The sequence below is a fragment of the Triturus cristatus genome, chromosome 8 (assembly GCF_964204655.1).
Source record: "Triturus cristatus chromosome 8, aTriCri1.1, whole genome shotgun sequence".
Lineage (NCBI taxonomy): Eukaryota > Metazoa > Chordata > Amphibia > Caudata > Salamandridae > Triturus > Triturus cristatus.
In genome coordinates, this window is record NC_140591.1 from 1,582,430,483 (window position 1) to 1,582,447,306 (window position 16,824).

The 16,824-nt window shown below is 42.7% G+C and overlaps 1 protein-coding gene and 1 pseudogene across 3 annotated transcripts in view; both read left to right on the forward strand.

Moving 5' to 3' along the window:
* The window catches only part of LOC146806240 (uncharacterized), a 231,090-nt gene that overhangs the window by 50,318 nt on the left and 163,948 nt on the right, over positions 1-16,824 (forward strand). The window lies entirely within an intron of this gene.
* On the forward strand, positions 14,272-14,881 carry LOC146806241 (YEATS domain-containing protein 4 pseudogene; annotated as a pseudogene).

Below are 16,824 nucleotides of genomic sequence, written 5' to 3' on the forward strand. Positions count from 1 at the left end.
CCATTCCTAAAGGGACTGCAATACCTGGTTGATGAGTAGTGTGGAAACGTTTAATATGATCGTTTTCAACTTTTTAATTATTTTAGCTTATAAAATGTGGCTCTGTGTTTGAGGGTGTGGTCTTTTTTAAACCAAACTGCATACATTTTGAAAGGATATAAGCAATGGACATTGAAAGGGGTCCCTTCCTGGTCCTGTAGCCATGTCTTGAACTTTTCAGGCAAAATCACTTACTGATTTCTGAATAACGAGTTTAAAACCGTTAAGGTAACCATGTTTTTTTCTGATTACAGTTCACATACTTTGCTTATTCTTGCATTCCCTATGAGTGTTTGCTTTTTCCAGGTTGTTATTCATTTTTTTACAGGCAGTATTTTACTGTTGTCTAGTGCATAATTTGAATTTAGTCGCAGCACAATTGAGTTGTGCTGAAGGCAGTGCGAGTTTCTCTCAGTGGGGCAGTATGGTGTTCAGTGTGGGAGAGAATGTGGCACTCTGGCCAGAGCTGCTGAATTTGGAACTGGAGAACCATGTTCAGACCTTCATGACCAGTTCACCATACCACACTCCTGACAGAGCTTATTCCGATGCTACACCTTAGAAGGCCCGATAGACCTTAGAAGCCCAGGTGTCTTAGCACCCGCAGGTGGACCTGTCCACCACAATCCATACTGCAGTTCACTTCCAGTCTTACGGGCAGGCATATGAAGAAGCACATCCTAGATCGACAGTGAATCTGTCACTGAGGTCACAAGACCCTTGAGGCCAGTCCACCTCACCCATTGGTACCTCCATTGGCCTTTTTCCAGCACTAGCAGTGCAACTTGCCAGGGGTTGGCAATGTAGGATTTGCATGCACACCAAACTTAGGGAGTGATTATAATGGCAGTGGGACCGCCACGTCACCCCGTCGGTGGCGGTCCCACCGCCATTGGTGACTGCATCACAGCCCGCCATATTACAATGGCGGGTGGTTACCTGGCGGTCGGAAAGACCAACCACCACGCACCCGACGGGCTTCTTGAGTCCGCCGGTGTGGTGGAGGGGCTCGTGGTTCCTACAATGCTGGTGGTGCCTACCATGCACCGCAGCAGGGATTACGATGTCCCTTACCCGCCAGCTTATCAATGGCGGTTCACCTGCCATGGAAATGCTGGCGAAAGGGACATTGGTGGCCAGTAGCAGGCCCCTTTACCTCTGGCCTTTACATTATACATTTTCGGTTGTATGAATTGATTGCATACTACACTCTCCTACAGGTATTAATTTGAGTGTCATTAGGAGTGTCTGGGACCAATTGTTTTCTTAGGAATTGTTTTCTTTACTAACCTTTGCAAAGGGCCTTAAACTTCACAGCAACACAAGTCACATTTCTTTTAGTAATTTGGGATCCGTTTGAGCTACAAAATTGTATTGGAGGAAATCGTTAAGATTATGCAGCAGATGATGTATTATGTGGAAAATATGATACAGCCATAGTTAAGTGGAAAACATTTCTCCACTTAATTTTGCCTCAACATTGTAATTGATCAATTTGTAAGTTCCCCAAACCCAAAAGTCGAGTTTGGGCACAATTTGCATTTTAAAAGCAGCCCTATAACACAGGGCTACTTTTAAACTGACCTCAGGCTTCAGCAGTGCACACATGCAAGCGCAGAAAGGGCTGCTGGCCTCTAAACTGCCATGCCTTATTATATTCTAGGGACTTAAAAGTAGTTCTAATCCCCCTGCCCTATTATGTACTAGGGCCTTATAGGAGAGGTCATGCCAATCATAGGGGTACCCTAACCCATAGTGCACCCTAGTGTATGTAGGTGTTTTCACTGTATTTTTAAGTGCCTCTTTCAGAATAGCACTGGCTGTTTAGGCAGAGGCCAGGGTCAGTCAGTCAGGTACCACCAGTACCAGTCAGCAAAAAGTTGGGGAGTGCCCAGGGCGGCTTTGCAACACTAGAGAAACACAAACTCAGAATGTAAAACATAACACCATGGTTAGGGGGTTCTCTTCAATAATCAGAATTGATTTCTATCCTAATGAACCCATTTTCCAACATTAGGATAGGGAAAGACTGGGGAAAAATCATAAATTCATTGAAGTTTTTATGCAGCTCTTTGAAGACGGTTAATAGCTCACTGTTCAATGTTAGGATTTTAACTTATAAACTTCAAATACCAAAAGAATATCTCAGACAATAGCAGTAACTCACTGACCTTTTGAATTAAAACTTTCACTAGACAAGCCTTCGATCTCTCTCAAAAAAAGAACATTAATCACCAAAGTTATCTTCACATTTTTATTGTTGCCTGAAAATTGCTGGAGACCAGGAATGCAGCAGCAGGTACTTTTCAAACCATAATGCACTTGCAAACACGACGCCCCAACCCTAAGTCAGCGACCTTTGTTTGCTTTGTGCATCAAGATTCAAGATTCATATATATGTTTTTTTAAAACATTTGGTCTCATTACTATATGAATGTAAATAACAATAAAGCATGCATGCAAACTGTGACTACATGCCTGCTTTTCTCAATATTTCACTTCGAAAGTATGCAATTGTATTTGTTTAACGGGCGGTGATTTGTATAGGGTCACGGGAAAGTGCACAAGGTTGTCCCTGTCCCCCCCAGAATTTTAGTGTCTCCTACGCCCCTGAGCAGAAGTGACCTCACTTATATTCAAAAGTGGTTCACCATTGTAAACTAAGCTGTGCGCCATTAATCCTGGCAACATTTACATTTTTTTTACCTCCGTGAAGTTAAGAAAGCATGCCAGCCCTGCGTGGAACATGAGGAAGACTCCTTTGACACAGAGCTCCCGCAGTACATGTAATGTCGTGACACTGACGCGACACGCTGAGGCGTACGCATCAGGTCACGTGGTATGTGTCAATAAAAGCGGGTCGCGCACGCACATGCGGCGGCAGACCATACTCACCAGCACTGTGTCCCCGCGTCGTCATTGCAGTCACCGGCCTCGTGTCCCTTAGTTACCGCTGCCAGCGCTCGCCCCAGGACACAACAAGTACACAGCTGGCCGTGCTTGCAGGGTGCCACAGTCGTCCTCACACCCTCAGCGACAGGCGAGGCACTTGCTGTTCCTCACTACACATACAGCAGTAGCAGCTGGAGAGTTGCAGATGGCGCCAAGAGGGTTCTCGGGTCCACAGTGCCAGTGCTAGTTCCGCCTAGCCTCGGGGTAGAACTGTTGCATCTATCTGTAAGCAAAGCGAGGGGATGGAACTTTACCTTCATTGTGACTGCATACTGTCTTGTGGGCCTATTGGATATTGGAGAATAAATCCAGTTATTGAAGACCTTGTTGAATCCTGACTGGTCATTTCATGCAGCAAGGACCATACGAGCCAAGGACATAAAGCATTTACCATGTATGCATGCCAGCTCAGCGTTACTCCACAGGGGATCGTAGAGAAATGAGCAATTGGGCACAATCGGTGAAATAAACTGCATGATACCTGAGGTAGCTAATCGAAGATCCAATTCCTCGCCTGGGGCTACGGTGAACAGATGTCCCCTGCACAGCTTGGATGCTGTTTGTTGTAGCTTGTCACCAGTGTTGTAAAGTAGCCACTGGAACCCTGCCAGGTGCCACACTTCACGGGTTGGATGTACTCATTTTTAGGTCCTGCCAGGTGCCACACTTCACGGGTTGGATGTACTCATTTTTAGGTCTCGCTGAGCCAGCGCATGTGCTGCTCTGCGAGAAATTTTGTAAACGAGCTTTTAAAAGTGCTACCAGAGGCTTTTCCTGGCCTCAAGCTTGCGTGCATGTGCGCGGGCACGCACACAGCCGCCATCTGTCTTTCCTCCTGTCACAGGTCATTAAGTGCATCGCGATCGCGATCACTTTCGCACACAACTCCCGGGCTTGTTTTCACGCATGCACCACTTGTGTGCTTGTTAAGGAATGTCACCACTAACCTTGCGTCTCGACACAGCGCTTCCTGTAGTCCGTGCCAGGTTGTCTTTATTGCTTTCAACATCCGCTCTCACATGTCATCCTGACTTGTTTTTGTTGCGGTTCTTTCATCTTTCATAACTAGTTTGCTTGATTTCTTTCTTTTTCTCTCTCCCCTGTTTTCATGTTTCTAGACTTCTTATTTCATCCAAACATTTCTGCCGATTCTTTTTTTTTTTTCCCTCTTCTCTTTCGCGGAATAACCTTTAATTTCTCTCGCGATCTGCTCCACCATTCAAATGTACCCTCTTGTCAGGAGATTAGCTCACAGAACGGAACACCTACCCTTGTGATAGCCCGCTCACTGGGTGCCCATCGCCCACTGACGCATCAGCTCCTGCGCACTGGGAAAGCAGGTCTGATTGAAACATCTTATGAAGTCAGTGACGTGCAAGGACAGACGTTTAGATCGCTGCTAGTCTGTTGGCTAAGACCACATCTGCATCAGATCTAACCCCTCTAAAGGGCAACAAGCTCCACGATGATGCCATTTGTGTGATAGTTCTTTAAATAAGAAAATATTTTGAGTGTAAAAGGCTTAGCATCTCCGTCTTGAAACACCAAACGTTTGACATGTCTTTTGAAAGATAAAGGTTCGTGAAACAGATAACGTACCAGGATCTCTTTAAACGTCCGCCTTAACCTGTTACTCGTCTGTGGTTGGTGAGGCATCTAGTCGTTTTCCTTCCAGTGTGGGTGTTCTCTAGGTCTTGTTAAGTATGTGGGGAGTGCTCCAAAGGCAAACATTTTTTTGAATTAAAAAAATGAAACGCTTTGCATGGTGCATTGCGATTGGGTGAAGGCCTTTTTCATTACATTCACTTTTAAGCTTGTAATGGTATATCCTAGAAGAAAAGCACCTCTTTGCATAGTCCCAGTTTTTTATAAGCAGAGTTGCCTTAAAGCCAGTCATCTATGCAAAGCCACTGCACACAACTGCACTCCCACAACACCAACAGAAGCACACCACCACCTCAGCATCACTCAGCCTAAGCGCAGCACCACCTCAGACCTCAGCACAGACCACCTCCGCACCTCAACACTACCTCTGCACCCCTGCAGCACCACCGCACTACCTCAGCATCTGTGCAGCACCACCACCTTAGCATCAGCACCGCACCAGCACAGCATCACTCAGCACCACCTAACCACCAGCACAACATTACCTAAACATCACTCAACACCACCCCCTCAGCACAGCACTACCTCCGCATCAGTGCAGCACCAACTCATCACCAAATCAGCACCAGCACAGCCCCTCACAGCATCAGCACAGCACTACCTCAGCCGCAACTTAGCACAAACGCATCACCAGTGCAGCATCACCTCACACCCGCGCAGCACCAGACTTGCATTAATAAGCACCACTTAAACACCAGCACAGCACCACCAAAGTATCACTCAGTACCACCTCAGCACCACCACTGCGTCACTAAGCAGCACCTCTGCATCACTCACCACCACCACAGCACCACCTGAGCTCCGTATCAGCACATAACAATATTAGCATCAGCACAGTACCAACTTCTCCTCCGTGCACCACCACCACCAGTGCAGCACCAACTCAGCATCAGCTCAGCACTACCTAAGCTGCACTGCAACACCACCTCAGCATCACTCAGTAACACCGAAGTATCATTCAGCATCACATGAGCATCCCCTCCGGACCAGCACACCACCACTTCAGCATCACCTCTATCATTCAGGATCACCGGAGCATCACCTCCGCCACTGCTCACAACCACCTCAGCATCACTCCGCACCACTTCAGTTTGATATCAAAATCTGGCATCTCTTGATTCTCCCCAAATAACTCTCCACTACTTCTATTCTAATTAAGGTACTATTTCACAAACACAAACCTCCTGTTGTTTATATTGAGAGCATTGCATGAACAAAAAAACTGGAACACATTTTTGGTGTTAATTCTGGCTTTAATTAGAGTACTTCAGTTCTATATAATGTTTTCTAGGTTATATAAAAGGTGACAAAAATGGTTATAACACTTTTTTTTATTATAACATACATTTTCAACATGCTGCACAAAATTAACAATGCTCTACAACACATATTAAAAACGTTAACAAAACCAATTGCTCCATCTAAACACTTATAAGGCCCCAAAGGCGAGACCTATTGGCTATGCCAATGCTTGTTATCCTTTTCACCCAGGTACCGCAAGCAGCTGAGATTGTCACGCAATAAAGCTGAGGGACACGTTGAGTCTGTGTATTTGCGCAGTTCTGGATACCTGATCTGATTTATTAATATTTATCCCTCAGCTTACTACGGATAACATTAATGAGAGTTGTGTGATGCCTGGGCTGTCGCAAGTCAGAGTGTCATGTGGCTCACACTGAATAAGGAGCTAACCCCCATTGGCTAGCAGTCTGTTTATGCCCACCCTTGAGGACGGATGGTCTGGCTCCACTTGCACTGTGAAGCAAGCCCGAGACCTCAGAATAGAGAGTCTGGTTGGATATATGTGTGTGTGTGTGTGTGTGTGTGTGTGTGTGTGTGTGTGTGTGTGTGTGTGTGTGTGTGTGTGTGTGTGTGTGTGTGTGTGTGTGTGTGTGTGTGTGTGTGTGTGTGTATATATATGTGTGTATATATATATATATATATATATATATATATATATATATATATATATATATATATATATATATATATATATATATATATATATATATATATATATATATATATATATATATATATATATATATATATATATATATATATTCACTTAAAAACCATAGGTTTCACACATGTTATAGTTAGCTGGACATTTCACTCGTAAAAAACCATTGAAATTCCCCCGTTATAGTTAGTTCAGATAACTATAACTCGTGCGCCCGCAATGCACTGCTGATGACGTCACATATTACATCACTCATGACATGGTCAGTGACATCACTGATGACATCCTTATGATAGAGTGGCGGTCGCGCGAGTTATAGTTATCTGAACTAACTATAACGGGGGAATTTCAATGTTTTTTTACGAGTGAAATGTCCAGCTAACTATAACATGTGTGAAACCTATGTTTTTTTAAGTGAATTTGCAAGGTTTTTTAAATGGTAATTCCTAACTATAACGCGTGTGAAACCTATGGTTTTTTAAGTGAATTTGTAAGGTTTTTTAAATGCTAAGTTATGTATGTTTTATTATATCTTTTATATATTTATTTTACAATAAGCTACCCATGTATATAGTTATAGATTGACTGTATCCTGTAATATGGAATGGCTCGTTTAAAATGTTTTTTTTTTTTTTAAGGTTTTTCACGGTGCGCGCACCCCGCGGTTTTTTGAAGAAAAAAAAATGGTTTTTTTCACCCTTCGGGGTCCTTCAGGGACCCCCTGACAAAAGCTAGGGGGTCAGGAACTCTCTACCCTGCCCCCTTTTCACGTTCTCCACCTTTCTTTTTCACTGTCACACACAAAACGGCGGCGACACTTCCTGATTTAGACCGATTCGAATGTTGACTGACATGTAACCACCAATCAGAATTACGCTTGCGCACGTTATGGTGCGCGCCTATAGATATTTATGTACTTTTAACTGCAATTTTCTTAGGAACTACTGAACAGATTGACTCCATATATTCAAAAGGCACATCCCTGACCTGAGGACTACCTCTTTGCCAAATTTCAAGTAATTCTGTTCAGCCGTTCGGGCTGTACCTTCGACTAAAGGTCCTATGGGAAAATGCATGGGGAAAACGCGTTTTGGGACCCCCTTTTTTTTCTCAGCCCCCGCTTGACGAATCACCCCGAGACTTTCAGGGTAGGAGCTGAGCGGAGCGCCCCATTAGTTTTGAAAATTTCGCGAGGATTCGTCAACCGGCGCCAAAGTTATTCAAAATAGAATTTTGAGATTTCCTATGGAAACTCGGTCCTAACTATAACTATCTACTGGCGACCACCAGTAGATAATATATATGTATATATGTGTGTATATATGTGTATGTATATATATATATATATATATATATATATATATAGGTGTATATAGATTATTTTTTACAGAAAATGTTTCCTGCCGCATCGCACCAACCTTCCCCTTAGTACTCCATTGGTACCACTTCGACTAGATCTTGGCATTCGCTCACTTACAAAGTAAAACTCAGATCTTTGATGTACTGGAGGAGGATCTGGTCCTCAGTAGATCTTCTATTCTATCAGCTTTGCTTGGAAGAGCTTATGAAACATCCCGGGCCGCTAGAATTCCATAGGTGGGGTATATTAAGAATTCACTAGAGGAGATGGGTCCTGGCAATTATTGCATGGGTACTAAAGTCTGACCCCAAACATGGCCCTCTTGGCACTCAGATCCTTTAACATGTTCAAGGAATCTCTCAACATTTCTGAAGTGAACAGGATCTACAGCACTTGGTTGATCTGACAGAAATTTAAATGCGGGAGTACTGAAGCTAATGCCTTCCATGTGCCATAATATGCTTTCTTCCCTTTCCCATGAAAAGCCAACATGGTGTTGCAACCAGTAACCGCATGGAAAAAGGGCAGAGATCCACATATATCAACACCTAAGCTTGCTTCAGTACAGTGAGCTTGTATGTAGCGGAACTTTTTCCTGTACTAAATGCTAACCACAATTCATCACATCCAATGTTTTAAAATTAGCAATCGCAAGTACGACTAAATCGGTATCCACTGTACGAAACAATTTTTTGGAATGACCTTCAGTTGATGCATGCAAAGAATGAAGCATAACTTGTGTGTCTGCTTCCTCATGATAGCAAGGCGATGTCATTTCGAAATTCGTAAATATTGTGGAACTTGCAACTTTATCCTGACCGTTGACAATTACTTGCTCCCCTTCGATGTTAATAAGTTGCACACGCCTCCTCAGTAAACCAAACCACTCTGTCCTTTTTTCGCCTTGTCTAATGAAACTATGGCAACCTTTGGGTACAGGAGTGTTAGATTCATCTTGCTTGAGAAGACTCTTACCTCTTTTTTTTTCTCTAACACTTTGCTTCCTTCCTTTAGTCTTCTCTCCCTCACTTCTGTTGTATAGATTTCACTCCAAGCGCTTCTTTGAATCACCCATTACCCTGATCCTTTTCTCTGGCATTTGCTATCTTTCCTCTCTAGCTCACCGCTTCGTTAGTGTTTCTGTTCTTACAGCCCATAGAAATGGGCTAGCTGAGCCAAACCAAACCGAGAGTCTGGCTTGACTCTAAGAGCCCGTGCAGGAGCCAATCTCCGAAAATGTATGGTTTTAAGTCATGCCACAGACATCATGTAAAATTAAGATAGTCTCCTCAAAATTGATACAATAGTAGTTTTTTAGCAAGCAGAGTGGTTTCACTTTAGTAAATTAGATTATTTCACTGCATAGAGAGGCATTTATTAAAAGAGATTGTTTTTAAGCATGACTTTAGAAACCTTCATGCCCTCTGCTCTGACAACAATACCACTATTGAACAAAGAGGCAAGTCAGTTGTTATGTGCACACTACATGTGGCTTAGAATCTTATTATACATGGAGCAACATATAGTCTCTTAAACACAAAAGGTTTTGTACAGGGCCTGACTGGGAAATGTTCTCATACAGCCCCCATACGGTGCTTAGCTAGCTTGCGAGTGCAGCAAGTGAGCCTGACCACTACAAGGAGGCATGGGGGCGGTTCTCTCCGCCCACCCCCCCCCCCCCCCCCCCAAAAAAAATTGGGAAAAAGTTTGCAAAAAATGGTGCATTCTGGCACACATTTTTCTTTATTTATTTAATTGTATTAGTATTTAAAACATAGTAAATGATGACCTAACAGTGCAGCAGGATACGGCAATCTTTATTGGGTCTCTCCAATGATTCCCTAACTATCGTCCTCAAACAATGTCTCATCTCTCCATAGCCCCTCTTTTACATGCATTTCATTTGTTTTATAGCACCTGTAGGCAGTTGAAGCATTTTACAAAACACATACACACGCTCTCTCTCATCTATAAATCGGTTTATAGAAAATGTTACATAAGACAAAGGGGACTACAGGTGTAGGATTCACATGCTGATGGTCCATTTAGGCACACCTAATTCTTCTATTGTGTGACTGTATGAGAAGAATTTACAAAGTCCAACTGTCAGTTGCACCCAATCATGTGACGCAGGCCAGGTTGAGGGACAAAAGGGCGAAGGGCTGAAAAATTCAAGCTTCCTGAAAGTGCCATTTTTAAAATTGTGATCAAAAACCCAACTTTACCATTAAATGGGGCTTTTCGCCACAATTCCAAACACACCAACCATGACCTAGCTACCTGCTCCCAATTGGAAATTACAGCTTATTAAATGTAATAAGGAATCCCGAATGTTATCATATGGGAGGGTTAGGCCTCACAGTAGTGAAAAACAAATTTCTGAGGTTTTCGCTACCAGGACAGGCAAAACTTAAAAGTACGTGTCTAACCTTTTAATTACACACAGGGCTTGAAAAATCCACTCACTATGGCGAGCCAGATTTAATCAGGACAGACTGTTTTTAGGACCTGCTCGCTTTTCTGGCGATCTGAAAATCCTCTAACTTTAGTCACAGAAAGAAATGTAAATGTAGGAAGACAAACTGACTTTTGACCTCTGTCTCTGAAAGCCCAGCAAATGTGACAAGATAATTAGAGTTAAAGGCATCTTTATTGCTCACAAAGTAAATGAGCAATCAAGATGCCTTTAAATCTTGTTATCTTGTCAAATTTCCTTAGCTTTCCGACACAAAGGTCAAAAGTCAGTTTGTCTTTCTACATTTACTTTTCTTTCTGTGACTGAAGTTAGAGGATTTTATTAAGTGAACTGTGTGACAATCATTGAGATCAGGTCATGGGTCAAGTACATTACAGTTAGGTCAAGTAGATTTTGCAAGTTACTAGACCTGCAGGTCTAGTAACATTTTTATGGTTTTTCAAGCTCTAACACAGCACCCTGACCCATGGGCTACCAAGGGCCTTCCTTAGGGGTGACTTATATGTAATAAAAGGGGAGTTTAAGGCTTGGCAAGGGGGATTAAAGGCCAAGTCGACATGGCAGTTTAAAACTGCATTCAGGCTGTGACGTATTGTAAGGTGCTACTTAAGTGGGTGGCACAATAAGTGCTGCAGGCCCACTAGTAGCATTTAATTTACAGTCCCTGGGTATATGGTATACCACTCTACAAGGGACTTATAAGCAAATTAAATATGCCAATTGGGTATAAGCCAATGTGACAATTTTTTAGGGAGCGAGCACAAGCACTTTAACACAAGTTAGCAGTGGTAAAGTGCACAGAATCCTATGGCCAAAAAACAACGAATTTAACAAAAAGGGGAGGGAAAAAGGTTTTGTGAGAGCCAGGTCCAACATCAGCCTTTGTCAGAAAGTAATGTAATTAACATGAATAACATTGTGTTTAAAAGTTGCACCTAATTACCCTTTGTGCTTCTTTGTTTTCAACGTTAGTAAGCCTTGTCAGCTCAGTTATGCTGTGCCTTTTGCTTGATGCAAAATTGTAGTTCTGCTTCTATGTTTGAAGAATGTCTTAGGTTTTGACTTTCAAAATCTGGTCACACTAGGCAATATGGTCGCTAGATTCAAAGCAATAGGGGCCAAGTGCTTATTGAGAATGAAGAAGGGGTTGTTGCTACACTGATTTGCCAGCACAGTCCTCATTAAATTATCTGTAGTATATAAGAGCACACCTAAGCTGGAACTGCGCACTCTTTTTCTGACTGCCTTCCTTGCTACTCACTTTTTTCTGATTTAAGGTAAATAACATATCTTTTAAGAGTGTGATCACTTTAGTTTCAAGGAGTGCGTATGGTTTCTCCCTCCTACGTGTAGTGTTATGTAGTATGATCTCCTCTTTGTTGTCCTCGATGGTCTTGGCCATGATGGCTCTGAGGCCTGTGGTGCCATTCAGCATGTTACATCACTGTGTAGGAAAGTCAAATGCATCTTTGCTGACTGACATGTACCATACCATGCATGCACTGCTGTGATGTTGGACTGTAACTAATTCTACCTCTTTTGTGATGATCCCACAACCGTTCTCTGCTCTGCCTCATTTTTAACACCCATGGCATTAGGAAAGTGCATTGAAGGGAGTGGGATGTATTGCCTGAGAGATGGCTAGTGACTGAAGACAGCCAGAACTTTGCTGTGGAAAAATTTATATAATCTCTTCTAAGGCAATAAAGTTCCTTGCCAGGATACTTATTGTAGACCATCTCATTGATTCCTTAATGTGTTTATTGCACACTGACCAGGCTTTGCGTATCAAAAAAATGTAAAGCAAGGAAGGCACATTTTCTTCTAGGCATGTTTCCTGCTGATAAGTACCAATATAATATGTAGGAAGATTGTTGGGTTATGAGTTATGGATTCATTCATCCCAGAGAACATCTGGCTTTGTGAGCAGGACAGTTAATTAAATCTAATCTGACTTTAGTAAGAACTTCACTGAGCTTCCCCTTACAAGATTTGTACAGCATCTGAATGTACTAGGGAAGGAGGCCTGATTGGTAAATTAGATTAAAAAACTGTTGACCGCTGTTTCGCAGGGAATGCTGGTAACTGGATCTCCTTTAAAAAATAAAAAAGGTGCTAACAAGTTGGGTGTGAAAGATTCTTTTTAATGAATGAATGAACTTTATTGTATGATTACTTAAAATCCTTTACAAAAGCGAGACAAATGAGTACAGAAAAAAAGGTAAAGATAAAATAGTTAAAATCTAAAAGGGGGATTAAAATGCAGAGATGCTATAATATACCAGTACATAAATAACTTTGTGCAAAAAACGGTACATTAAGAGCTAAAACACATGAAGGATTTGACATGCAGAGGGTGTACAAAGCTACGTCACCACGGGGGCTCAGTCTATTGATTGCCCTGTTGCTAGTAAAAGTAGGTGTAGACAATAATAGTATTAAAAGTGCGCTGCTGAGCTTAAGCGGGTACTAATGATCCGTGAATCATAATTTATTTAACTGTTAATTCTTGGGCCAATCATAAAGACATTCCAGCAGCCGCATAAAACTTCCCAATTCGTGCCAACTCCATCGGGACTATAGTGGTGTAAATGTGCCTTAAAGCCTCCTTGCATGTTCTTACGCCGTGTTGAATGAACATGGTTCTTAAGTACAAGCGCCTTGGGGACAGCAGAGCTGGGCAGCAGCAAATTACATGTTCCGCGGATTATGTGTGGTATTGGCACAAAGAACATCCAGACCCACTTAACGACCAGTTTTTCCAGTGAGCTCTATAGTCTTGTATTGGCAAAGTCAAAAGCCTCACCATCATGACTTTTTCTAGAGCTTGCCTTCCGAGTCCTGCTTTTAGGTAGGGCTGGCAGTCCGTAGTTTCATATGAGTTAATAAGACCTTCTGCACCATGAAGAGGTCTAATCCGTTCAAGATCTTGTTGCCTCGAGATGTTCTTGCCACACTTTTTTAGCAGGTTCTTTAAACTGAACTTTGTTAATGGTATGTCTGTTAAAAGATCAACTGGTAGTCCCAAAGTGTTTTGGGCCATCAAGAAATACCTCGCCCAGCGGATGTTTTTGTCTGTAAAGGCCACCTGTAACGCTGCCCTGATTGTGCCCGGACATGCATTAATCACGTTGTATTGAAATTTGACTATATCTTTTTCGCATTCAATGTCCATTGCTGTGATGTTAAACTCTAGTTGGATCAGTGGATGCCTAGTCGTATATTGGAGCTTGAAAACGTATCTATAAGGTATTATGTATAGGCCCTCCAATTTTTTGGTCAGCAAACCAGGGAAGGCAAGGTGACCATAGCTGAATGTAGACATTAGCTTAGCTTGCATTATTCGTTGGATCCCTTCCGTCGAGTGGCTTACAAGCTTGTGGTGTAATTTGCACATGCCATATGTTTGCTTGGCTGCTTTTGCCTCCAGTGCTTTAAGCTGCAGTTCTGGTCTGCCAGTATCTGCAAATTGTACTCCCAAGTAGGTGTACTTGTTGGTCGTGGCTTTCCTTAGAGCAGAGGTCTTCAAACTGTGGGGCGCGCCCCCCTGGGGGCCGTGGCCATGTTCCCAGGGGGGCGCAAATGCCTCAGTACCAACTTGTCAATCATAATGCCTTGGAAGAGTGAATTTGTTTATAAAACGCGCTTCAAGGCTGTCTTCATTTACAAACAGCAGCTGTTGTACATGACGGGAACAATGACGTGATTAAGAAGTACATAATGGGAGCTTTGCAAGCTGCGCAGGGCCAGGTAAACCTGTCTACGGCGTCGGATTCCAGGCCAGAGGTCAGCAGCGGACCCCATTAAATTTTTCGAATGGGACCCGTGCCGGGTGTTACCATTGTGAAGCCTATAGTTTATGGAAATGTTGCCAGATATTTTGTGGACAGTGTACGTTGAACCGTATAGGAATGAGGATATGTCGGCATATGTGAAGAAAATCCAATTTAAGTTGCATGAAAGTTACGGCAATCCTTTAAGGTTTGTGACTAAACCGCCATATGAAATTACTGAAATAGGCTGGTGTGAATTTGAAGTAATTGTCAAAATATTTTTTATTGATCCTAATGAACGACATGTTACCCTGTGTCACTTGCTGAAACTGTTCCAGTCTGATACCAACGCCATGCTAGGAAAGAAAACAGTGGTTTCTGAATTTTACGACGAGATGATTTTCCAGAACCCCCGTCATGATGCAACAGCTATTGACAACATCTCGCCAGTTAACACTCGGAGCATACAAGCATGAAACTGAATTTAGCGAATTTGAAACCAAAACTAAGGGGAAGATGGACGCTCCTAGAAAAAAATCAATTTTGAAATCTCTGACCTCAAAGAAAGGTTGAAAGCTAGTCGTGAAGCTATTAACCGTGTGAAAAATAAAATTAAGAGACTTGAAGAAGATGATCTCTCTAGAGACAATTAGCAACCAACTAACAGAATAACAGTAGCAGACTGGTCCAAATCGAAAATATGCTGTAAGGTGGCTCACTCATGTAGATGTTGATGCCTTCAAGCAGATTGTGAGAACTGCAATTTTTATATGTGAACGATTATGCAAGTGCTAACTGGACATTGTTACGCAACTCAGCCGGCTCAAAGCCATTGGTAAAGTTTACTAATATAAACATATTGGAAAATGTCTTGCCAAATGCCCTTATTTTAAATAGAGAGGAGACTGACATGTTCCCGTTTATTGCTTACACTGGAACCTAAAACTGTGTTGGTTTTAACCTTTATGTTTGGCATTTAGCTCTGTTGACCTGCTCACTACACAAATGGTCCAATAGATAATATTCTGGAACTATTTTATGCTATTTTTTCACCTGCAGGTAACGTAAATGAAAAATAGTTTCAAGATAATTTGATTTATCCAGTAAGGGACATCTCCCAGGGGCGGCAAAGGTCCAGAAACTGATTGAGATCCGACCCTGGAATAAAATGGATAATGGAGCGCTTCTGCAACTCCTTACAGCCTCATCTGCTCACTTAAATCTAGGAGCAGAGGAGGGGGCGATCACGTATACAAAGTGGGTAGAAAATGCTTGTAATAAGTTTGCCCCACCCAAGAGCATTGTACCCAAGAGATTGACTCCGTCTGCCCCCTGGTTTTCAGAGGAACTGAAACAGGGTAAACTCAGGTGTAAACGTCTAGAACGTTCTTGGAGGAGAGAATACAAGGAAGCAGACAAGCTGGCTTATAGGAAGGGATTAGCATACCATAAACAACTTTTGTTTGCTACTAAACAAAAATTCTTTGTGAATAAAATCGAGCTCGCAAAAGATTCAGCGAAAGTTTTATTCAAAACTGTTATTGATCTCTCCTCCCCACGCCCGGTTCCATTACAGCCCAGCCAGGAACTTTGTGAAAAGATCGCCACTTTTTTTCTGAACAAAGTGGAGGTGATTTTTTTCGGCTTTAAATGGACCTATGGCATTGGGATGTGACCGGGATAAGGATGATTTGGTGTGGAGAAATTTGAGTATTTGCCTTTAGAGCAAGTAAGTAGTCTTCTGGAAACGGCTAGATCTGGATCACCTTATGACCCCTGTCCGGTGGCCATTGCTAAACTGGTAGCAGAACCACTTAGTAAGGCACTTACCCCAGTTTTTAATTCTATGATTGATACCGGGTGCTTTCCTGGGCTTTGGAAAAAGGCGTCAATTTTACCCCTTCTAAAAAAGCCCAATTTAGACCCGGCTGACCCCTCAAATTTTCGCCCAATATCCAGGCTCCCTCTACCAGCTAAAATGGTTGAAAAGGCACTGAATATACAATTGGGGGCTTTCATTCATAGAACCCAGGCGTTGGATGAAACACAATATGGCTTCAGGAGTGGTCATAGCACGGAGTAAGCCCTTTTGAAGACCACGGATGAAATCAGAAAGGTGGTGGATCTGGGTGGAAGGGCCGCCCTGATATTATTAGATCTGTCCGCTGCCTTTGACACGGTCCACCATGAGCTTTTGTTGGACCGGTTAAGGGCTTGCGGACTTCAGGGTATGGCCTGGAATCTTATAAAATCCTTCCTTGCTGATAGATCCCAAGTGGTCGCCATGGGTGAGCACTGTTCAAGGCCGTTTGTGTTGCCCTGAGGGGTTCCTCAGGGATCTTCTTTGAGCCCGACCCTGTTTAATGTTTATGTTTCAGCACTGGCCCCCATTATCAAGACCTTGGGTTTTGATCTGACTTCCTATGCTGATGATACCCAAATCGTGGAATCCTTGCGGCCAGGATTGGAGGAGGGCATAGAACTCTGCTTTCATGAATGCATGATGGCAGTGAATCGTTGGATGGCACAAAACTGCTTGAAGCTAAACTCTGCTAAAACAGAGGTGATAATTTTTGGAAATATCCCCAATTTTTGG